Here is a 24,448-nt window from a genome sequence, read left to right as displayed (position 1 = left end):
CTGCCTGCGGTTGAGTCCTCTTCTGGGGAGTCACAGGGGAAAGGTGGGAGCTATAGAAATCTCCTATGTGGGCCAGTGATCAGTCTTTGTTTTTAAAAATAAATAATAAACAAACAAAAATACACCTGACCTCCAGTTTGGCAGGATAAGAGAAGGGCAAGAGGCAGAAATAAAGGTGGAAAAGGGTCACAGAGCATGAATGAAGCTGAGGATCTGAGTTGGCCCAGTGTCTGGGGTGTCGATAATTCTCAGGGATAGGCAGACACTTTGTCTTCCAATAATTTATTACTGAAAAATGCTTGTTGAGTACATGCTATAGAGACTACAGTGATAAAGAAAGAGACTGCTGTAAGTTGAGGTTTGAGAAATAGGCAGGAAATCAAGTTGGTAGAACATGGGAAGAAGGTCTGATGTAATTAATTCTAAGTCCAATGGGAGGCTACTGAAGGACTTCAATTAGGAGAGTGACATGATCCCACTTCATCAAAATTACCCTGGTTGCTGGGTGGCAAATAGACTAAATGGAAAAGAATGACAGCAGGATATCTAGTTATTCTTACTTAGTCACTTCCTGAGTGAAAGAGAAAGGCTTCCTTAATGGAACTTTGTCCCTGTGATATTAGCCTTTCCTGGTGTTCAGGGCAGAATTGTGCAGTGAGCTTTCTGGGCCTAGTACCCTGCTCTCTCTTTGTTGATGTCCTTCTTCCCTCTTCAGTCCCCGTTTGTATCTATAAATCAGGGGCCGTCACCTTCTTCATTTCTGCTTCCCACTTAATTGCCAGACTAGGAAGGCACTGCTAAACCAATGACTGCAATGATTTCAGTAGGTGACGCTTCCCCTCTGGGACAGATGTTCACATTGTAATAGGTGCAATCCATTGAACCAACAAGAGCATTAACGTTGAACTTTCAGGCTTCAATAACTGAGTGGGGCTATTAAGATATTTGGGTTGGGAGTTTGTCTTAACACCACTCAAATCCGTCACCAAGTATGAAATTTCTATGACTGTATTCGGCCACCAATGAAAGGTTACTTTTGATATTGAAAAGCCTCTTTTCATGACACAGGCAAAACCAATGGTGCTGAAGGTTAGCACAGGGATCGGTCCATCATGCATGGACTGCACAACAAAGCAAGTCATCAGTCCCACTCCCATTCCCCCATATGGGACCTCAATTCAGTGCCTAAAACTGAACTTGGCATCAACCTCAAACTCTCCATTGTAGTATTTAACATCTGGATTAGTCATAAGCTGTAGTCATCCTATCCCATTCACGACCTTGACATTTATGATTTGTGGTATAACCTATCCTCTCAAGCTGCTGATTTTGCAGCATGAAGGGGCTTCCCACACTATAACACTCCTTTTTGTCATTTGTCATATGTGGATATGGAGGGATCAGTGCAAGTGCAATGATATCAAGTACCTGTATTACATGCTTTCAATACACACTTGTTGGAGGAGTCTAAAAGTGAGAACATGTGTATATTCCAGGCTCACATCCTCCAGGAAGTTTGCACAGGCCCTCCCAGTCTTACTTAGATGTACCTCTTCAGGTTCTCGAGTCAGATCATCTGAGTTCAGATCCTGGTTCTCCCTTTACTGGGTGGGAGACCTTGAGCAAGTTATGTCAACTTTCTGCACCTTAGTTTCCTCATCTACACGTGGACATATTACTAACACCTACTTCATACTTACCTTTTAAGGAATTTAAGAGGACTAACACCTACTTCATACCTCTTAAGAAACACTGAGCACAATGCCTAGCACACAGTAAGTACTCAATAAACATGAGGGATTATGAATTAATATTACTAGCATATCAGAGAATTTATTATTTTACACCACTATTCTACAATCATGATGTATGTCATTGAGCTACCAGACTAGAAGCTCCTTTGGAGATGGGATTCATGACTCATTTAACTTTACACCTTCAGTGGAATAGCTGGCACATGGTAGGTGTTTAGCAAATGACTGCTCAATGACTGAATGAATTTTCTGGACTTGGTGTTAGTACCTGTCTGTTTAAAGAGTCATATTAGCTAAGTGGTTTAAAATTTTTGGAGGTTTCATGGCAATAGAAAGGCAGAAATGTCTAGAGTGTCAGAATGATCATTAGAGGGTGTCCAGCAGTGGGATCTGAACAGTGCAAGCCTTCATGCTGTGCTCTCAGGCTTCTGAGAGCTTTCACATACAGTATATCTTGTACTTCACAGTACAACCCTAAGATATAACATTTCCTGATAATAAACAAGAAAACAGAAATGGAACCAGCAAATTTACTTGAAGGCATTCAGCTCAGAAGGGGAGCAGATATAAATGAGGGTAGGTGCAGTGGTTAGAACTCCAAACAGTTTGGTTCCACCGCTTACCAGCTGGGTGACCTTCAGTAAGTTACTGAAATACTCTCATATGTCAGTTGCCTCATATGTAGAAATAAAAATGAGACTATTCTCTCATAGGTTGTTTTGAAAAGTAACTGAGGAAAAGATTATATTCACACTCCCTGTCCTCTGTAACTCATCTTTCTACTACAGGCTACTGAGTTCACAGACAGCACCACACTTGGCACTTTGGACCCCAATGAACCTATCGTCTTTGAGATATACCCAAGGCCTCAGCCCTTGATCATTTCCTCCATGACACGGGCAAATTCCAAAACTTTCTTGTGTCCCTTTTACACAAAGAATATTCATTAGAAAAGGACTAACATTAACAAACTAACAGCAATGTTGAATAAAACTCAAAGTATGATTTTCATGAGTTTATTTTTTTAAATATTTCTGTCTGCAATGATGAGCTGCGCCCATCATGGTGGGCATGCAGACACTGCAGCTTTTCTATAATGAAGAGCAAGAGCCTTCCTGGTCCCACAGATTACATCTAGTAGGTGACAACCTGCTCTATAATACGGTGAGGCTGGCCCTTTTAAGCAACTGATTGCAACATAGAGTAACGGAAGCCATAGGCCAATGGCAGGTGTTCTCAGTTTGGCTGCACAACAGAATCACTTGGGAAACTTTTTAAATATTTGATGCTTAGGTCACACCCCAGACCAATTAAACCAGAATCTCTTGGGATAAGGCCCAGGCATCAGTAATTTTTTTAACTGCCCTGATGATTACTATGTACAGCCAAGATTGAAAACTTCTGGCTGAAAGCTTTGGGGCCACAGCAGTAAAACTCCATCAGTTTTCTGCTGGTTCTACTACAAGATATTTTGTTTATCTGGAAAGTTTTGCTCATCTATAATAATAATTATATATTATATAATTCACACAAATCACTGGCATTGCCTTGAATATTATTTTCTTATAGCACTAATTACCACTAATTAAAAGATGAGTATATTCAACTGAATTCTGATGCTTATATTACTATTCAAACATATATTTCTCATTGTAAGTAAAATCAACTAGTAGAAAGTCAAACTAACATAATTGATGACAGAAAATATTGATTCCTTTTTCAATGCTCAAACTTAAGGGATTTCTGGTCAGAAATCTTCACCGGTTAGTGTCGTCATCTACTGGCAAAGTGTGATATTGCGCCTCATTCCTTGCATCCAGAGGAAATTCACTCTTAACAAGCACATATGCTATCCTTCACAAAGAACCAAAGTAAAGTAAGAAGGCCTCTGCCCAGAAGGGCCTTGTGATTAACTTAAGCCATGTTTTTTTATGGCTCCATACATAGATTCAACTACCCTGCAAGTAGTCTTGTTTTTTTTACGTAGAGGCTAGCGCTAGCAACTAAAATTTGATGCTGCGCCTCTATGTGAAAGTTGGTGATGGATCAAATTCTGCTTCAATACCAAAAAAATATTTATGGAGAAAACTTTAAAGTCTTCTTGTGGATTAAACTAAAACATCAAAGAGTTACAGATCTAGAATATATTATATTAGGAGGCCCTCCTGATTAAAAAAAATTTTTTAACATTTTTATTGGAGTATAATTGCTTTATAGTGTTGTTTAGTTTCTGCTGTATAACAAAGTGAATCAGATATATGCATACATATATTTCCATATCCCCTCCCTCTTGCATCTCCCTCCCACCCTCCTTATCCCACCCCTCTAGGTGGTTGGAAAGCACCAAGCTGATCTCCCAGTGCTATGCAGCTGCTTCCCACTAGCTATTTTACATTTGGTAGTGTATATATGTCCATGCCACTCTCTCACTTCGTCCCAGCTTACCCTCCCCCTCCCCGTGTCTTCAAGTCTATGCTCTATGTCTGCGTCTTTATTCCTGTCCTATCCCTAGGTTCATCAGAACCATTTTTTTTTCTAGAGTCCATATATGTGTTAGCATATGGTATTGGTTCTTCTCTTTCTGACTTACTTCACTCTGTATGACAGACTCTAGGTCCATCCACGTCACTACAAATAACTCAATTTCGTTTCTTTTTATGGCTGAGTAATATTCCATCATATATATGTGTCACACCTTCTTTACCCATTCATCTGTCGATGGACACTTAGTTTGTTTCCATGTCCTGGCTATTGTAAATAGAGCTGCAATGAACATTGTGGTACATGACCCTTTTTGAATTATGTTTTTCTCACGGTATATGCCCAGTAGTGGGATTGCTGGGTTATATGGTAGTTCTATTTTTAGTTTTTTTAAGGAACCTCCATACTGTTCTCCAGAGTGGCTGTATCAATTTACATTCCCACCAACAATGCAAGAGGGTTCCCTTTTCTCCACACCCTCTCCAGCATTTATTGTTTGTAGATTTTTTTGATGATGGCCATTCTGACCAGTGTGAGGTGATACCTCATTGTAGTTTTGATTTGCATTTCTCTAATGATTAGTGATGTTGAGCATCTTTTCATGTATTTGTTGGCAATCTGTAGATCTTCTTTGGAGAAGTGTCTATTTAGATCTAATGCCCATTTTTGGATTGGGCTGTTTGCTTTTTGGATATTGAGCTGCAAGAGCTGCTTGTATATTTTGGAGCTTAATCCTTTGTCAGTTGCTTCATTTGCAAATATTTTCTCCCATTCTGAGGGCTGTCTTTTCATCTCGTTTATGGTTTCCTTTGCTGTGCAAAAGCTTTGAAGTTTCATTAGGTCCCATTTGTTTATTTTTGTTTTTATTTCCATTTCTCTAGGAGGTGGGTCAAAAAGGATCTTCCTGTTATTTATGCCAGAGTGTTCTTCCTGTGTTTTCCTCTAAGAGTTTTATAGTGTCCAGTCTTACATTTAGGTCTTTAATCCATTTTGAGTTTATTTTTGTGTATGGTGTTAGGGAGTGTTCTAATTTCATTCTTTTACATGTAACTGTCCAGTTTTCCCAGCACCACTTATTGAAAAGACTGTCTTTTTTCCATTGTATATTCTTGCCTTCTTTGTAATAGATTAGTTGACCATCGGTGCGTGGGTTTATCTCTGGGCTTTCTATCCTGTTCCACTGATGTATATTTCTGGTTTTGTGCCAGTACATACTGTCCTGATGACTGTGGCTTTCTAGTATAGTCTGAAGTCATACAGCCTGATTCCTCCAGCTCCATTTTCCTTTCTCAAGATTGCTTTGGCTATTTGGGGTCTTCTGTGTCTCCTAACAAATTTTAAGATTTTTTGTTCTAATTCTGTGAAAGATGTCATTGGTAATCTGATAGGGATTACACTGAATCTGTAGATTGCTTTGGGTAGTATACTCATTTCCACAATGTTGATTCTTCCAATCCAAGCACATGGTATGTCTCTCCATGTGTTTGTGTCATCTTTGATTTCTTTCAACAGTGTCTTATAGATTTCTGAGTACAGGCCTTTTGTCTCCTTAGGCAGGTTTATTCCTAGGTATTTTATTCTTTTTGTTGCAATGGTAAATGGGATTGTTTCCTTAATTCCTCTTTCTGATCTTTCATTGTTAGTGTATAGGAATGTAAGAGATTTCTGTGCATTCATTTTGTATCCTACAACTTTACCAAATTCGTTGATTAGCTCTAGTAGTTTTCTGGTGGCATCTTTAGGATTTTCTATGTAGAGTATCATGTCACCTGCAAACAGTGACAGTTTAACTACTTTTCCAATTTGGATTCCTTTTATTTCTTTTTCTTTTATGACTGGACTAGGACTTCCAAAACTATGTTGAATAACAGTGGTGAGAGTGGGCAACCTTCTCTTGTTCCTGATTTTAGAGGAAATGCTTTCAGTTTTTCACCATTGAGAATGATGTTTGCTGTGGTTTTGTCATATATGGCCTTTATTACATTGAGGTAGGTTCCCTCTATGCCCACTTTCTAGAGTTTTTATCATAAATGGGTGTTGAATTTTGTCAAAAGCTTTTTCTGCATCTATTGAGATGATCATATGGTTTTTTCCTTCAATTTGCTAATATGGTGTATTACATTGATTGGTTTGGGTATACTGAAGAATCCTTGCATCCCTGGGATAAATACCACTTAATCATGGTGTATGATACTTTTAATGTGCTGTTGGATTCTGTTTGCTAGTATTTTGTTGAGGATTTTTGCATCTGTGTTCATCAGAGATATTGGTCTGTAATTTTCTTTTTTGTGATATCTTTGTCTGGCTTTGGTATCAGGGTGATGGTGGTCTCGTAGAATAAGCTTGGGAGTGTTCCTTCCTGCGCAATTTTTTCAAATAGTTTGAGAAGGATGGGTGTTAGTTAGCTCTTCTCTGAATGTTTGACATAATTCACCTGTGAAGCCATCTGGTCCTGGACTTTTGTTTGTTGGAAGATTTTTAATTATGGTTTCAATTTCATTACTTGTGACTGGTCTGTTTATATTTTCTATTTCCTCTTGATTCAGTCTTGGAAGGTTGTACCTTTCTAAAAATTTGTCCATTTCTTCCAGGTTGTCCATTTTATTGGCATATAGTTGCCTGTCGTAGTCTCTTATGATCCTTTGTATTTCCACGGTGTCAGTTGTAATTTCTCCTTTTTCATTTCTAATTTTATTGATATGAATCTGCTCCCTTTTTTTCTTGATGAGTCCGGCTAAAGGTTTATCAATTTTGTTTATCTTCTCAAAGAACCAGCTCTTAGTTTCATTGATTTTTGCTATTGTTTTCTTTGTTTCTATTTCATTTATTTCTACTTTGACTTTTATGATTTCTTTCTTTCTACTAACTTTGGGTTTTGTTTGTTCTTCTTTCGCTATCTGCTTTAGGTGTAAGTTTAGGTTGTTTATTTGAGATTTTTCTTGTTTCTTGATTGGTAGGATTGAATTGTTATAAACTTCCCTTTTAGAACTACTTTTGTTGCACCACATAGGTTTTGGGTCACCGTGTTTTCATTGTCATTTGTTTCTATGTATTTTTTGATTTCCGCTTTGATTTCTTCAGTAATCTCTTGGTTATTTATTATTGTATTGTTTAGCCTCCATGTGTTCGTGTTTTTTACAGGTTTTTTTTTTTCTGTTAATTGATTTCTAATCTCATTGTGGTTGTGGTCAGAGTAGATGCTTGACAGGATTTCAGTTTTCTTAAATTTTCCGAGGCTTGATTTGTGACCCAAGATGTGATCTATCCTGAAGAATGTTCCATGCACTTGAGAAGGAAGTGTATTCTGCTGCTTTTGGATGGAACGTCCTATAAATATCAATTAAGTCTATCTGGTCTATTGTGTCATTTAAAGCTTGTGTTTCCTTATTTATTTTCTGTCTGGATGATCTGTCCATTGGTGTAAGCGGATTGTTAAAGTCCCCCAGTATTATTGTGTTACTGTCAATTTCCCCTTTTATGGCTGTTAGCATTTGCCTTATGTATTGAGGTGTTCCTATGTTCGGTGCATAAATATTTACAATCGTTATATCTTCTTCTTGGATTGATCCCTTGATCATTATGTAGTGTCCTTCTTTGTCTCTTGTAATAGTCTTTATTTTAAAGTCTATTTTGCCTAATATGAGAATTGCTACTCCAGTTTTCTTTTTTTCTTTTTCAGTACGCGGGCCTCTCACTGCTGTGGCCTCTCCCGTTGTGGATCATAGGCTCAGGACGCACAGGCCCAGCGGCCATGGCTCACGGGCCCAGCCGCTCTGTGGCATGTGGGATCCTCCCGGACTGGGGCACAAACCCGTGTCCCCTGCATCGGCAGGTGGACCCTCAACCACTGCGCCACCAGGGAAGCCTTCCAGCTTTCTTTTGATTTCCATTTGCATGGAATATCTTTTTCCGTCCCCTCACTTTCAGTCTGTATGTGGCCCTAGGTCTGAAGTGGGTCTCTTGTAGACAGCATACATACAGGTCTTGTTTTCTTAATCCATTCAGCCAGTCTGTGTCTTTTGGTTGGAGCATTTAAACCATTTACATTTAAGGTAATTATTGATATATATGTGTCTATTACCATTTTCTTAACTGTTTTGCATTTGTTTTTGTGGGTCTTTTTCTTCTCTTGTGTTTCCTGCCTAGAGAAGTTCCTTTAGCATTTGTTGTAAAGCTGGTTTGCTGGTGGTGAATTCTCTTAACTTTTGCTTGTCTGTAAAGCTTTTGATTTCTGTGTCAAATCTGAATGATATCCTTGCTGGATAGAGTAATTTTGGTTGTAGGTTTTTCCCTTTCATCACTTTAAATATATCCTGCCACTCCCTTCTGGCCTGCGGAGTTTCTGCTAAAAAATCAGCTGATAACCTTATGGGAATTCCCTTGTATGTTATTTTTCACTTTTCCCTTGCTGCTTTTAATATTTTTTCTTTGAATTTAATTTTTGTTTGTTTGATTAATATATGTCTTGGTATGTTTCTCCTGTGTTTATCCTCTATCGGACCCTCTGTGCTTCCTGGACTTGGGTGGCTATTTCCTTTCCCATGTTAGGGAAGTTTTCAACTATAATCTCTTCAAATATATTCTCAGACCCTTTCTCTTTCTCCTTTTCTTCTGGGATCCCTATAATTTGAATGCTGGTGTATTTAATGTTGTCCCAGAGGTCTCTGAGACTGTTCTCACTTCTTTTCATCATCCATTTCTTTTTGATCTCATTCTCTATGACAAAATTTAATATCCTCAAATAAAGGGGAAAACTCACATTACATCTGGCATTATCTTTACAATTCTCCTTTCTACATTGTGGTATGAAAAGGGGGAAATGTCTAGCTTTGAATTTAGCTTAATGCAGCTCACTGAAATAAGTATATAAAACAATTTTAACAGAAGCCTAGCACATAGAACATATATTAACATATCTATACCTTTATTTGCCTTCTCAGACATATTCACTATGCAATAATTCTCTTATTTTCAAACAGGCAACATTGAATTTCTCTATGTATTTCCTTGTAAATCTGTACCAATTTTATACACAATTGGCTGTAGTCCAACTTTCTCAACTGTATTCTATGAAAGGTACAGGAAAGTCTTGGATGAACTATAACTGAACTTTTACAATTTAGTAAATTGTTAAGAGTTATCTAAGACCTTCTTCACTGTTTTGAATCATAATACAATTTCTGATTGTATCCCCGCTATCATTTCCTGATCCCATAAAAAGAAACAACAGAATAGCCCAGCTATTTCATCTTTACATAGATACCAGGTTATTACTGCTCCCTCAGAATTTTTTCTTCCTACAAATAATTGTAACTCTCAGAGTTACTAGGACTAGGCAGTTGACAGAACACATTTCACTACAAAATGGCATAGGACAGTTTTATGTCCTAGTTCCATTTATATTTAGTGAAAATGATCAGATACACTTTTGGATGAACCAGCTCCATAGCTTCCAGCCATGGCTAAGAGGTATACAAATGCTCTGTTCTATGTTTATGTCATAGAAAGCAGGTGTGGTTTCAAGAATAAACAGAAAATTTCTGGTCAATTGTTGTTGTAAGAGCTGAATGTTAATGATTCACAATAAAACCATGATTTATATCAGATACTCCTTAGTATTCATATGGGCAATAAAAGTAGAGGCTAACACCCAGGTAAACTACATGCTATGGTCCAGGCAGTAAAGAGCTCTGTTAAAACAGGTCAATTAATTTAGCAATCTGAAGGCACATTTTGCAATCCACTCATCTAAAGGTAAAGATTTCTGTCCAAAGTCAATCACTATATATATGCTGTCATAGTCAATCTAGGTTGCTATTAATAGAGTATCATAGACAGGGTGGCTTAAACAACAGACATTTATTCCCCATAATTCTAGAGGCTGGGAAGTCCACGGTAGAGCCAGTAAATCTGATATCTAGTGAAGGCCCTCTTCCTGTTTTACAGATAGCTGTCTGCCTTCTCCCTGTATCCTCCATAGCAGAGAGGCGAGAGGAAACTAGCTCTCTCATGTCTCTTCTTATAAGGGCACTAATCCCATTATGAGGGTTCTACTGCTATGACCTAATTATTTCCTAAAGGCTCCATCTCCTAATACCATCACATTGGAGGTGGGGTTGGGGGGGGTGGCGTTAGGATTTCAACACATGAATTGGGGAATACACAAATATTCAGTCCATAACACATGCTGTGGGGCATGGATTAGTTTTAGGAATGTTGTTTGTGGTGGTGAAGGTGCCCAGTTAGTGACAACTGCCTTCAGCTGGCCATGTTCCAGGACAGAGTGTTTTCTTCTCTTCTTTATTGAATGAGTGCTTGTCTTTTTAGGATTTTTGGTGTCCTGATAAAGAACAACTCTTAAGAAAAAAGTATCCACACTTGCACATAAGGCAAAAAGATTACTTCATGTCTTTTGAAAGCCATACTAGAGCACTGTCTAAGAAGCCATGTTGTCTAACAAGGATCATCTGATGATATAAGGGAAGATGACTTGGACATATTATTTACTTTTGATTAAGGCCCTGATTCTGTAAAGCTATTTATTTACTTGGAGAACATAAGCACGTTTTTTTTTGTCCAGTAGAGATGCAAGTAATTTCTTTTCAGAAGAAAAGATATCCCAAAGTTTGAAATGTACTGCTCTACAGAACAGTAACTAGTTTTGTATCTGAGGAATTGATCTTAGCTGTCTTTTACTTTCTTTCAGTCTTTTATATCCTCTTTGAACCAGCTTTACTTTCCTGATATTTCCATCATTAATGAGTGAAATATATCTTTCACATATGCTCATCATATATCTGTATGAGTTACATGTTTTAAAATTTTATCACACTCCTCTTCCCCACCCTACTGCAAATTAGGAAACAGATAAAAGTTTAGCAAAGCTGATATACTTAAAGATACCATACTCAAAATATGTACTTTCTTTACTAGAAAATTTGACTGTAGAACATGGCTTTAGAGCTGGAGCCAAATAGTTCTGTCATATTTCACTCTAATTTAACTCACTTGTTCATGCATTTCCTGGCAGAACTGGACAGCTTCAGCCCTCTCACTGTCTCCACTCTCCATTGGCAGGCCACTTTTACCCTGTGGCAGACTGTAGACAATAACATTCTCTAAAGGAAGAGGAATGGAAAGAAGAGCTGAGCTGAATGTGCACAATTTCTCCTCCCATATCCATCAACCAGATAAGTCACTCATCCTTCCTTGGGGAGGAGTTAATGAGTAGGAGGAAAGAGGCCAGAATGAAGATTAAATGTTAGATCCCTGCTGCCACAATTCAGCATGTCTGATTATCCTACCCCCCAGTCTGGAGAAAAGCACAAGCCAGGTCTTTGCCATAATAAATCTAGTGTTTGCAATGTACATGTTTAGCATCTTAATTATATACCAAGCAATAACACAGAATGCTTTTATACTGGGCCCTTATAAGAGATATCAATCAGTTCAAATAATGTCAAAATAAGTAAGTTTTATTCAACTTTAACTTCTCGCAAAGCTCAGAGTTGGTATGCAAGCATGTGTTAAATGAACAAACGACTGAACAAATGAGGCATAGAGTTCGATTTCAGCAGATCAGGGGAAGTTGAAATTTTGCCTAAAAGCAAAACTGAGTCTATTGAAACAGCAAAGCACATGTCTGTACCATGCAGTTAATGAAGTAGTTCCTTGAAAGAATGGTGGCTAAATCATCTTGGGGGTAAAAATAACATCTGAAGTATACTGATTTGGTCCTTCCTTGTGCCTCTGAATTGCATCCAAATTATTTTGCATCCAAATTTTGCATCCAAATTATTTTGCATCCAAATTAAATTGCATCCAAATTATCCCAAATCAATCAGAATCAGCATCATTAAGGTCCTTCAATAAAGGAGATACCACATATTCCCATGGAAGAGAATTCCATGTCCCTCAAATCTTACAGCTAAGAATATTTAGAAGTCCATTTGAAATCCTCTCTGCTCTAAAACAAACTCAATCCTATTTTTTCTTCAGAAAAGGAATGAACTTTTGTTAGAGAAACCTCCCCTTTGCAAAATATATACCCTCCTTTCACAGTTTTGCATGAAATCTACTCCAGTTAATCTGAATCCTTTTTTTTTTGCGGTGAGGTAAATAATTATAAACTCTGAGGTTAGAGTCTTTCTAAACCTCCTCAGAAATCTGCATGACACATACGTAAAATGATGACTCTGATTTCCTTTTGAGAAAAACACTTCCTCAGAAACATAATTGAGTCTTTAGTAAGCTATTCCACCATTTTATCAAGCTACTTGCTTCTGGAGTATCACAGTTACTATAGAAAATATCAAAATATTTGTAAGCACTACGGAAGAATAAGAGAGCCAATCATTTGGATGATTCTTAATTACTACTTAGGTTCCCCATGCCCTTTTAACCTTAGAAGTTTATGACTCTTAACTGCACGGCAGTATTGAGATATAGTCCTTTTGAAGTATTGGGAGGGAGAAAGGGTGGGGAGGGGTTGCTTACCTAATAGATCCTTGGTGCTGCAAGGGCAGAGAAATATATCATCATCACATTAGGTGATTGTCAGAGGAGAAAGTGGGACATGTTAGCAGATTCAAGATACCTTTAAAATGATAGATTGACAGATTCCGAGACTGCATTATCTATTAGCTTCTATCAAGGATTTTATACACGTAAGACCTGAGGTCTCTGACAGAATATGATGATTCTAGCGTTCTCCACACTGATATCAAATGATAAAACGCATAAAAAGCATTATGATGCATCACTCTGGATGAATAAAATAGCTAAAATAATGTTCAAGGGCTACTGCATCTACACCTAGACAAGAACTGCCCTGGGCTTAATCCATTTGGCTAATTAGTATGCTGGGCTCTTCTATCCAGACAACATATGTAAATTTTGGTCAGCTGCACAACTTGAGAGCAATGACTCTGAGTGGGTAAAAGTGAAAGTATTTGTGTCCCATGTGAATATCACCAAAGGGCATCCACTACAGGGGGTTTCAGTAATCCAGTGGACAAGACACATACTGTGGATGTCAGTTGGCCTCTTTCCCCAGCCACCCTAGTGCTTGTTTAAAGTGCCCATGTTACAAAATGGCCATGGAGGCAGGGATGAAAGCAATGCATAGGCTTTAAAACATGCATAGGCTGATATGACTACCGCTACTGTTGAGTGCTTTGCTTTTGCACAGCAGAGACTAATGCTGAGCCCTTAATATGCTTGTACTTCCTGAGAGAACCAGCCAGCCATACAGCGGCAGGTTAATTATATTGGATTTCTTCCATCACGGAGGGGACAACAATTCGTCCTCACTACAATAGACTCATATTCCAGATACGCATTTGTGTTCCTTGCTTTTAATACTTCTGCCAGCACCACCATGTATGAACTTACAGAGTGCCTTTGTCACTGCCATGGCATTCCCACAATATTTTTTCAAGTCAAGAAACTCATGCCACAGCAAAAGAAGTACACCGAAGGGCTCATGCTTATGACATTCACTGATCTTACCATGACCCTGAAACTTCAGAAGAACGTGACCTGATAGACTATTGGAATAGTTTAGTGAAGACTCAGTTATGATGCTAGTTTAGAGACAATGCCCTAAAATAGGACGGATATTATCTTGCAGAAGGCAGTGTATGTTTTGATTCTACAACCAATATATGATGCTGATTCTCCCATAATCAAAATATCTGAATCTGAGAATTAAGTGGTTGTGAAAAAGTGGGAGTGACTGACCTATTACAATGAATAACCCTCTCTCAGAGTGCTATTTTCCCCTCAACTTTCAGCATTTCTGGTTTGGAAGTCTTGGTTCCTAAGGGAAGAATGCTTCCACCAGGGAACAAATCAAACTGAGTTGGAAGCTGAGACTCTACTTACCTTCTAGGCTCCTTGTGCCACTAAACAAACAGGCAAAAGGAGACAAAGGAGAGGGTCTACTGTCTGGGTGATTTTTCCTGATTACCACAGGGAAATTACATTGCTACTATTTCCCTGGGGGTAGGGAAGACTGGGATTCTCTCCAGAGTCCTGTCAGGCTCCACCAATAAGAGGCTGCTGAAGGAAGACTACAAGACGAGAAGCTGGAGTTGGAAGAAGTGACATTCTCTTTCTTGTTTGCTTTCTGCTCTATTCAGCAGACCTCTAGCAACACTCTTTGACCCAGAAGCAGCAGTTTATTCCAGAAGCAATGGCTGATTCCAGGTTACAGTTTTTCCAGACTACTAGGGCCTCACAGTATTCACTCAGAGGCAACAGCACCAGTTGGCCAAAGCAGCCTCCTTAGAGATCTGTTCTATCTCCTTTTGGCACCTCCGCCAAGTTCCTGAGGCAAAAGTAACCAGCCAGGCTGCACCACTGTCCTCAGCATTCTGAGTTCCAGATCCAGGGCACCAGTAGTATTTGGACAGGATGCGTGCCTCAGAGATCCTACTAATCCCTGCTACTCAGAGGCCCCTTCTCCAAGCTTCTAAATTTTAACAATTCTAACCTTTCCTCCCTGTTTCTCTGATCCTACAAATGGATAGTTTCTGAATAGACTCTGACTGAACTGCTTGTCAGTAGCTGCTCCTTTAGTATAAACAGACCTAAGGAAGCATCTAATAATGAACAGTATTTTCTAAAGTCTGTTTTCATCAAAACCTTTCAGATATTAAGTGTCAACCTTTGCATCAGATCCCCATGCTGTATGCTTTTTCATACTTTTCATATATAATTTTCATTGCTGGGAAAAAATGAACTAAGTTAGTTAAAAATATGTGTTCATGTGTTTAAATTAAACAGTATTTTTAGAAATAAGTAGACAATCTGAGGATAAAGTCCTGCACAAAATAAATAAACAAGGGGAAAAAAAGTCAAGGACTGATAAAATACAGACAGATAAACTAGCATTGACAAATGATGTCTACAAGGCATAATGGAAGGAAAATCTCTGGTTCTTTGCATGTGACAAAAGCGTAATGTCGTTGGCCTACAATGAATAGAATATCAAGAATAAGTAAGGATAACTCCAAGGAAAGACAGTGCAGATGTCAACAAAGACTAAGATACCAGACCATCCAATACATTATAAAGACATGGTGTACAAAGAGGCAGATGTACACAGCTAACTGGGACCTCGGGTGCAAAGACCACCTCAAGGGAAGCATTAGGTAGGCATCTGGGTGAAATCAGAAGGAACAAAGGAAGAGGGGTTTACAATTGTGAGAAAATTTGTAAATCTAGTCCTGTATGTTTGAGAACTTTTGGGGCATTGCAGACCTGCTGTTTCTCTCGCTGGAAAAAGGTGGAGGCTCACTCAGTGATGCCACTGTGACTCAGACAGGGATTGGGATCATGTATTAACCTATTTCTCAGACTGCTCCCCAAACTAGGAGGGTTAGCCCTCTCAGAAGCCAGAATAGAATAGGGAATCAACTCTCAAAATAACCTTATGAGGTAGAATTCTTTTTATCCTCTCTTTACAGATGAGGAAATTGAGAGTCAAAGAAGCTAAGATCTCCTAGCTGGCAAGTGGCAGAGCTCTGCTTAGAAGCCAGGTGCTTCTGACTCCAAAGTCTTCTAATGTCATACTTTGTGCCCAACTGTAAGTTCGAAGTGGAGACAGTTTAGTGACTGCAGAATGGCCCAAATATGCTATTTGGGCATAAGGATTATTTTTTGCTAAAGACTCGAAAAGCAGTAGGTGTAAGAAAGGTGCTTTGACCTCAGCTTTTATTCTTGAAAACAGAAGAGAAAACTCCCATGTGAAAGATGTCCTCCCTGTCCTGGGGGAAAGAAACATTATCACCAGAGACTGGGAGTCAAGGCTGAGAGAATTCTGTATAAGCACGCCTTATTAAAATACTTCTCATCTTCCTTTAGCCTCCCCATATATTTAGTTACTTTCCCACAATTGCCTCTCTTCGTTCAACCTAGTATAAAAGCATTTAGGTTTTGTCACTTCTTTGGGTCTTCATTTCCTTATGAGGATTCCCATGGCACATGAATCTTATATGGAATAAATCTGTATGCTTTTCTCCTGTTAATTGGTTTGTGTCAATTTAGTTCTCAGGCCCAGCCGGAAACCCTAAGAGTGGAGTACTAACTACAACTGGCAATTCAGTTTTCCACAGCCAACAACTTTCTGGTCACTGAAAAAGTGCCAAATGATATGGGGTTTTTAAGCAGGCACTTTTGTGGCTGCTGTTTTTGAAGGAAGGAGAGGAAGAGATATATTTTTAAGTTGCTATAATTAGGCTTAATGAGAAAAACATGGATTACTCTATATTCTATGTTATTTACATTTGTTTTCTTTAAAAACGTAGCATTTCATTTAAAAACGTAGCATTAGTTAACTGTTCCTGGAAAGTGGCGTGACATGTTTTCTCTCCTTAAAACATGTCATTTCTCTTTTTGTCACTTCTTCTTAATGGAAAGTAAAATTTATAAATGTGTCTTTATTTTTAAAAGTAAACATTCTTTTTTCTGAATGTAACATATTTTCATGCAGATGATACTGAGATGGCTTTCAGTTCAATATAAACCCCTGGAAAATGTTCTAAAATCTTCCCTAGCATCTTCTTTCTGATATTAAGTTACTTAACATTTTTAGATGTGAGAAAGAGATAGAATCAGCTGTTTGCCATCCCTTGATTGAAAAGTCCTTTCGATCCTTAATTTTCACAAGGTGTTGCTGCTTACAGATGAGGTGCTGAGAAGACTGACTCATCAGCACTTTGACCACTCATCCTGGACTAGACCTGAGTAAGACTGCTTTAGTTAGTGCTGAATGAACATGGGACTCTGGGAATCAGCAGACGGCACTCTGATTCAGCCAAGGTGGGGCGATGCTATCATGGGTCTATGCATATGCCCCAAACTCATCAAAACACATACATTACATGCAATTTTTTATATCAATTATACTTCAAAAAAAAACACAACTATGTGAGCAGCTACTATGCTCATAATGACTTAGCAGAGTGAGGACCTGAGCGGGGTGGGGCAGCTGAGAGCAACGAGACCACCCGGCACCACCCCTTGAGTTGAAAGGAAGTCTGGAATTTAGGCTGCTATTAAAAAGCAAATTTATACAGGAGAATACTGTCAGACCTTGTCACAAATGTCACCTTTGGCTTTAAATCTTCCCTTCTAGATTGTTTTCTAAGAGCCACATTGCTGCCAATTCTAGAAGTGTTGTGTTCATCACTCATAGCTACTCAGAAATGGTGAGCCAGGCTCACAAGGCAGAATAAGCGGGACTATTTGGACCATTTTCATCCCTTAATATCCATTCCCTTTCATTTCATGCTAAAATATTTGACCACTGTTAAATTATACACCAAATTTCATTTAAATCATATTTAACTCATAACTCAATAAGAACAATCTCCAGTAGACAATGAATGTAGTTTTTGTTTGTTTTTGGTTATTATGAACCAAAGACAGTGTCTATTGCCAATGTAACAGCAATGTCTGCCATTTCTTCCCTTCTAATAGCACCCCAATTTCATGTTTAGATAGTGCCCATTGCTCTCTTTCCCAGCCCTTGGGGATAAATCATGTTTGGTCTAAGTTAATCATTTCTCTTTATCAGTGATTGGCCAAGTGGTAGTCATGTGAGCCAGTTCTGTCCAGTGATACTTAGGGAGAATCTGTTTGGGTGGTGATTAGGGGTCTTTCCTATTAAAAGAACAAAGCCTCAAAAGAATAAATAATTTTGCCGATCTCCCTTCTTTCATGCTTGGGAAGGTTTGATAGTTCTGATGTCTACAGTTGTTGGCAGGCATCCTGAGACCACAAAATGACAGATATGAGGAACTATGTTCCTGTCATAAAAATGAAGCAGGGAAAGCAGGAAAACAAAACAAAGCAACACAAAAAACCCCCCAAACAAACAAAACCCTATGCCCTTTACAGCATCACTGAATAATTGAACCAATGTGAAAAACTACCTACCTCTAGACTTCTTGATGTATGAGAAAAATAATTCCCCATTTGTTCTAATCGTGGTTAGTTGGGATTTTCTGTTACTTAATCCTCAAATCATTTATAACTGATAGAGAATTGTTTCTCCATTTAAGAGAAAGGGTGAGTGTGTTTTTATTTGTATGAAAGATAGTATTTTATTATTGTTGCTGCTGTTATTGTTGCTGGAAAGAAGGGTGTCTGTTGGACAGCCAAGGTAAGAACTATAGGGATATCTATCCTACTTTTTCACTCCAAATACCTCCTGAACATTCTTCCCACTTAAAGTCCCTGGATCCCCAACACAGAATCCAGAACCTCACTCTCTTGGCCTCCCTTGTGGCTTGGATACAGGCATGAGCCTTAGACTGTTCCAACTGGATGTGTCCACATAATACGAATTGTAAGTCATTGCCATGGAGGAGGTACTGTACAGAATCTGTTCCACTGAGAGTGGTGGCCAAGATCCCCAGCCTTCAGAGGTACCAGAGACACCCAGCACCCAGGGCTGGCCATGCAAGTGACTTGGGGTGATCTGGACATCGTTCTTAACTACAAAGGCCACAAAAGATTTGGAAAGATTCCTAATGTTCTTTTTTTTTTAATTAATTTTTATTGTAGTTACTTTACCCTAATGTTCTTTAACATTTTTTTCTGCTGAAAATAGCTAAAATTGATTCTAAACACCTGGATTGATACATTTCATTATCTTAACAATTTTAGCACTCTTGATTTGTCACTTCATTGTCTTAGCCTAAAGTTTGCCATCTAGTCCTCACTGAACTCAACAGACCACTAATTCCAACTAAATATGACGTTGAATGGGATCTCAAAAACCTGACAGCTGCCCTGGCCCCACTGGTCCTCTCAGAGAATCTAAGAGCAGTACTGATTCATATTCCATATCTGGGAACATCAGGTTTTAAGGCATTTTCAGATATGAGCATAAGGTATTGCATAGTTTATGCTAGCACCTCTTGGTGAGGTTATGTATTTCTTTAGCCAATTAATAAGGGCAGTAATTCTCAGCATTTTTGGTCTCAGGACTTCTTTACTCTTAAAACTTATTAAGGGCCCCACCAAGCTTTAGTTATATAGATTATACCTATTAATATTCCTGTATTTGAAATACCAAGATCAGAAAGAGGCAACTAACTTCTGAGTCTTATTACTAAAATGGTTTTTTGTAATATTTTGCTGACCCCCTGAAAGGATTTCAGGAACCCCCAGGCAACTGTATCACGCTATGAAAACCATGGAATTAGGTATTTATTGTACACCTGTTGTGTGCACAACACTGAAATGGACTTTTTACCAAATTTGGAAGTTCAGCTGAAGGTGACAGCACAAACAGAGGCAGATCTATGAGAACATGACTGCCATGTTAACAGAAGAGGAGGAAACCAATCAGGCAGAGCAATTTGAAGATAACGGAAAACAATGAGAGACACTTTCCCATATGGTCTAAATTTACCCTAAGTGTCTCTGGGCAATGCTCTCTGTTCAGGGGTTTTGCTACATAAGAACTATAAGAAAAAGGCCTTTTGTTTCAAAATAAAGAATAATTTTTTAAGGCTTAGTATTTTTTAAAGATAAACTTGGTTTCAAGCAATACAAGGTGTGGTATATTTGTTGTGAGACTGTTACTTCCCAGCAGGAAGGAGAATGGTAATTTCCTTCCGTGGGCTCTGGTAAAGGGTAAAGAGATAAGCTAATGTGATACTGTGTCTCTATAAGACATTTAGTTCATGAGGAACCAAGTGGGTTATTTCTTTCTGCTTACCGCTGAAGAACAGTGAAACTCTCAGCCCCAATATTCCTCAAGCTTTCTGGGAAACTTCAGGCACGCACCACACCATTTATTTAGGTGTGGATCTCTTTTGCCAGTTGTCCTTCCCACCACTTCCTGGAAGAACTCCAGGCTCAGCCCAACGCCAGGTGAGTCATGGACACTTCCATGGGTCTCCTACATCCCAGCTCATGTCAACCAAATGCCGAGAGAAGACGGGAACTGGAGAGTATCACCTCCTCTCAAAGAGCCCATGCTAGGGACTTGCATCCCCAAGCGAGTGTCATCAGCTCAAGTTTGAAGGTCTGGGTGAAGGTCCAGTAATTAGGGCAGCAAGCACAGTTGTAGCTCCAGTGGTGCTTTCCGGGAGGAAATGCAATTCTGGCCAGCCACATAGAATATCTGTGCATAACAGGATGTATGTACATTTGGGTGGATGGGTGTTAAGCTATATACATAAACAAATTTTATTTGAAAAACTAAATGAAGAGTAAAAAATAAAGTAAAATAGAGTAAAAGAAACCAAACACCTAAATATAAAGAGTACTGAAATGTAAGCATACAACACCCAGAATCAACATTTTATCCGATTTTGTCTAATTTTAAGTAAAAATACATAAAATATTGCAGAAAAGTTCGTTTCCTTTGTACTTAGTTCAAGGACCATTGGTCTCCACACTCCCCCTGAGGTAACAAAGAGCATGTGGCCACCCCTGACTTTCCACTGCCTTTTTCATCTCCCCTTGGTCTCTGAATTCTTGTCTCTCTCTACTCCACCACTCCTCTGGCCACCCACGTCTTTTTTTTTAAGTTTTTTTTTTTTCCCCCGGTACGCGGGTCTCTCAGTGCCGTGGCCTCTCCCGCCGCGGAGCACAGGCTCCGGACGCGCAGGCTCAGCGGCCATGGCTCAGGGGCCCAGCCGCTCCGCGGCATGTGGGATCTCCCCAGACCGGGAAAAGCCCGTGTCCTCTGCATCGGCAGGCGGACTCTCAACCACTGCGCCACCAGGGAAGCCCCACCCACCTCTCTTTGAGCTCTCCTGACAGTTGTCCTCTTCTCCACGCAGCCTGCCCGGGCTCACAGAGGCAGATGTTCTCCTCCTGTGTGGCTCATGTCTTGGAGTTTGGGGTCAAGCTGCCTTATTTGCGTCGGTATCTCCAACACCTTGTCCAACACCACATAGGACTGTGAATGAACCACTGAGGAAAGGTAATGGGATGGACTGAGGGAAGCACACGGTCCCCACGTGTACCTACTATTTCCTCACCCGTTACAGTCCCCGCCCTTCACCTCACCTTGTCACCGCAGCAACAGGCATCCTGTCTCCACCTTCCCTTCGGGTCATACTGTGTCCAGTGTGCCAAGAGCGAACACTGGCACCCAGCCGCCTGGGGAGCGGCCCTCAGATCCATGAGCCCAGTCTAACAAACGGGGCCGGGCCGATGCCTCGCTTCCGCTTCCGCTTCCTCAAATCTGGCCGACTGGTACCAACCCGTTGTCTCCAGAGAACGAAGAGGTGGCGTCTTCTGAGAAAAAACGTAGGTTTTTTTCCCCCCCTTAATTATTTAATCTCATTATATGCATTGCTTTTCTAAGTTATAACCAAATTCTTTGTTAAAAAAGAACCGCAGCGAAAGAGCAAAAAGGCGTTTCCTCACGTCGTACTCTCTCTCACGTAGGTTTAGAAGCTGCTTGAGACCTTCTGTCAGGCACGCACGCACGCACGCACACGGGGTCTGCGCTTTGTAACAAACTCCGGGCAGTCGCTGGTTTTGCGAAGTGTGGAGGCTTAGAAACGGTCTCTTTTGTCTTTGCACTAAAAGAGAGCAAAGGAAAATGGCCAACCAAGAGATTTTGAAAGAATGGTGAGTTAACACCCAGCCCCACAAGGACCAGAGTCCTTGTATGTTTTGTTTTCTGAAGTAGTTCAAGAGCATAAAACAGCACCTGACACAGAGTAGGTGCTAAGTGAGTAGCATTTGATGAGGCAGAATGAGTAAGTCAGTGACTGAAGGAAGGAGCGAAACACTGTACTGGGTGGGGAGGCTGTCACCTTTTCGTATGTTATACTGCTTAAGAGACCCAATCAACAGGGTAAGGTGAATCCAGGCCGGAAAATCCTCGCACCTGCCACTAATTCGGCCCCTGTGCTTGCATAATATTTACTCTAGACAGCAGGGTGTGGCTAGGAGTGAAGAAACAAAGCTAGAGTTATGGGATAGAGGCCAGAATTGGAAAGTTCGGGTAGGGAAAAAGAGCCAAAATAAGTTGTAACTGGTTAGTCAGAGACAGTGGAAAAAATTAAAATGGTAACAAAGCCTTTTGATTTGAAATATACATTCCTGGCTGTAATAGAAAATAAATGATATTGCTAAAAATTATTTGTCTGGGATTTGTGCCGTTCTTATTTTTTCCCATGAATATTAAATCATTGTTATCTGCATGTCTGTGTAGATAAATCACTTTAAAAGGAGATGAAAACTAATGAATACTTATGTACTCCTTTAGAGATATTTAGTAGAATTCAGCTGTAATTGGAAATTAGCATAATTGGAATTGGAAATTCAGCCTACAGTACAGACACTGAAAAAAATCCCACAGAATTCTCAATTTCATCCTAAACCGTCATGCCACTGGATTCAGGGGTTGGGGGAAACAAATTTACCAAATAAAAAGTATCTCAGTGTCTTTCACATTAGTTTAGGCTCTTTTGAATACACATTTTGTGAAATTTTATTTTCAAATTATCCACTAAGGCTTGCTTTCTTCTCAGTGGTTCAATCCACTCCCTTCTCCTTTCCAAGATGGCATGTGGATAAAAACCTTCTGTGTTGCCAGATCCTTTCCTTCTCCCTCCACCCACCACTGTCATCCCATTTAGCTTGTGTCTTAAGTCTCAGCTAGCCTTCCAGCTGCACCCTGGGCTAGGATGGTGCAGTTACACTCTGCTATGGGGTCATGGCTCACTGTGTCACAGTGGCTCTGCACCCAGCCTGTGGACACTATACTCTCAGCTCTCCCTCGTTCCTCTCGTGAACAGGTGGAAAGTTCAGAGCTCTCCAGATGTCACCCACAGTCATGGAAAACTGTGATCTGTTACAGGCCTCTCTCCCTCTGCCTAAATATATCACCATACAGTCACCCTTAACTATGGTTCAAAGTTTAAGTAGGCTCATTGAAATTCTGTTTCAGGATTTGTTTAAAGATAATCACTTTCTAATTAGTTTAAGTGGAAAATATGTAAATTCAGAGCTGCTGGCAGCTGTATTTTTTCAAGTTTTGATCGCTTATATTCCCAGCACAAATAAGATGCTGGCACATACTAAGTTCTCAATAAATATCTGATGAATCAGGGAATGAAGAGAGATCTTGACTGAACAGTTAACCATAATGAGAATAAAAAGGAGAGATGGAGAAAGGGACTAATTCCTATGGAACCCATGGATCTATCAATAGGTAAAGCCAATTTTTATCCCTGGACTTTGCAGATACTCATGTATTTGAGTTAGGTTTTGGTCACTTGCAACCTAGTAATTAATAAAAAGGCATAATCCTAATATAATTTACACTAATAAATTTGAAAATCTAGATTAAAGTCATGATTTGTAAGGAAAATATAGTTTACCAACACTGGCTTGAGAAGAGACAGGAAGTCCAATTAGTTCAGTAACCACAGAAAAAATTAAGTAGGTAAAAATCACCATATAATAAAGACTTTATGCAAGGGTTTTTTCCCTTTTGACTAGACAAGTTTAAAAAAATATATCAAGGATAGCTGAATTCCATGAAGCAAACAAATGCACCAGTTTCATCTCACTTATAAAAAGTTCTATTCCAGAAATAAAAATGACTCAGTGTTAGAAATCTTTGAATAAAATTCACCAATTACAACAATTAAAGATATTGATTTTCCAATATATGCTGAAAAAAATCACTTGATAAAATTCTATACCTCTAGTTTAAATTTTTTAAAGTAGCAAATTAAAAATAAAGTAGAACTTAACCAAGGATATCTACCAGAAATTCAGAGCATACATTATCCTTAATGATGGAAAACTAAAAGCATTTCCACTAAAGTCAGTAACAACACAAAAATCTCTAAGCACTGCTAGTATCCAACATTCTATGCCAGATTGCTAAAGCAATCCTAACTAAAAACAAGTGAAATAATGAATACTGGATAGAAAATAAAGGCCAATCAATTGAAGAAGATGGGATTCTCTTGGATTTTCTAAGACTATACTCACAAACTTTTTTTTTTTTTTTGCGGTACGCGGGCCTCTCACTGTTGTGTCTTCTCCCGTTGTGGAGCACAGGCTCTGGACGCGCAGGCTCAGCGGCCATGGCTCACGGGCCTAGCCGCTCCGAGGCATGTGGGATCTTCCCGGACCGGGGCACGAACGTCCCCTGCATTGGCAGGGGGACTCTCAACCACTCTGCCACCAGGGAAGCCCTATACTGACAAACTTTT

General features: G+C 39.4%; 1 protein-coding gene across 3 annotated transcripts in view; it reads right to left on the bottom strand.

Moving 5' to 3' along the window:
* The window catches only part of CAMK4 (calcium/calmodulin dependent protein kinase IV), a 306,840-nt gene extending 285,081 nt beyond the window's left edge, over positions 1-21,759 (bottom strand). For all 3 annotated transcript variants that reach the window (XM_079917387.1, XM_079917385.1, XM_079917386.1), the window contains exons 1-2: positions 21,273-21,759; positions 21,001-21,176 (exon numbers count right to left, since the gene is read on the bottom strand). The gene's annotated coding sequence lies outside the window, so the exon portion shown is untranslated. The remainder of the gene's footprint in view (positions 1-21,000; positions 21,177-21,272) is intronic.
* Positions 21,760-24,448: the final 2,689 nt, after the last annotated feature.

The sequence above is a fragment of the Stenella coeruleoalba genome, assembly GCF_951394435.1.
Source record: "Stenella coeruleoalba genome assembly, chromosome: 3".
Taxonomy (NCBI): domain Eukaryota; kingdom Metazoa; phylum Chordata; class Mammalia; order Artiodactyla; family Delphinidae; genus Stenella; species Stenella coeruleoalba.
The sequence above is the reverse complement of the archived record's forward strand: the minus strand, read 5'-3'. Positions and strand labels throughout refer to the sequence as shown.